This window comes from Balaenoptera ricei, chromosome 6 (genome assembly GCF_028023285.1).
Source record: "Balaenoptera ricei isolate mBalRic1 chromosome 6, mBalRic1.hap2, whole genome shotgun sequence".
In the NCBI taxonomy this organism is placed as follows: domain Eukaryota; kingdom Metazoa; phylum Chordata; class Mammalia; order Artiodactyla; family Balaenopteridae; genus Balaenoptera; species Balaenoptera ricei.
In genome coordinates, this window is record NC_082644.1 from 629344 (window position 1) to 630321 (window position 978).

The 978-nt window shown below is 37.9% G+C and overlaps 1 non-coding gene across 1 annotated transcript; it reads left to right on the forward strand.

Moving 5' to 3' along the window:
* Window positions 1–218: 218 nt before the first annotated feature.
* Window positions 219–382, forward strand: LOC132368318 (U1 spliceosomal RNA). Its single transcript, XR_009504055.1, has one exon. It is a non-coding gene; the product is annotated as a U1 spliceosomal RNA (small nuclear RNA).
* Window positions 383–978: the final 596 nt, after the last annotated feature.

The window sequence follows — 978 nt, forward strand, 5'->3', positions numbered from 1 at the left end:
TGTGAAAGGACATTTTGGAAAGATTTAGAAAATAAACAAGCTGATAATTGATAGAAATTTCTGGCTCTCTAGGCAAAATAACTCCTCTACAGGAAAAAAAAAAAAGAACAAAACTTTATGCTCTAATTGTGAGCCCCTAGACAAGAATATGTGTAAATATTGTGAACAGGAAGGCCATTGAAGGAACCAACGACCCATAATGGTTAAGAAACACAAGGATACTTACCTGGCAGGGGAGATACCATGATCACGAAGGTGGTTTTCCCAGGTTGAGGCTTATCCACTGCACTCTGGATGTGCTGACCCCTGCGATTTCCCCAAATGTAGGAAACTCGACTGCAGAATTTGTCGTAGTGGGGGACTGCGTTTGCGCTTTCCCCTGTTAAAAAAAGGAAAAAAAAAAGAAACACAAGGAAAACTGTCTAAAATCTGTTCAGTAGTGCTGCTTACAGGGAAACCTTGCATCCTGAAATTCCATGCTCTTCATCTAAACTCTCCAGGGAAATGGCCTGTAATTATTTATGAACAATACAGCTTTCCATTTTTCCTTTTTTTAAAATTTGAAATATAGTTGACACACAATATTACATTAGTTTCAAGTGTACAACATAGTGATTCAATGTTATATACATTACAAATTGATCACCATGTCAGTCTGGTTACTATCTGTCACCACACAAGGGTGTTACAATATTATTGACTACATTCCCTGTGTTCTACGTTACAACCCTGTGACTTAGTTATTTTATAACTGGAAGTTTGTACCCCATAATCCCCTTCACCTATTTCACCCATCTTCCCACCCCATTCCCTCTGGTGACCACCAGTTTGTTCTCTGTATCTATGAGTCTGTTTTGGTTTTGTTATGTTTGTTCATTTGTTGTGTTTTTCAGATTCCACATATAAGTAAAATCGTACAGTATTTGTCTTTCTCTGTCCAACTTATTTCCCTTAGCATAATACCCTCTAGGTCCATCC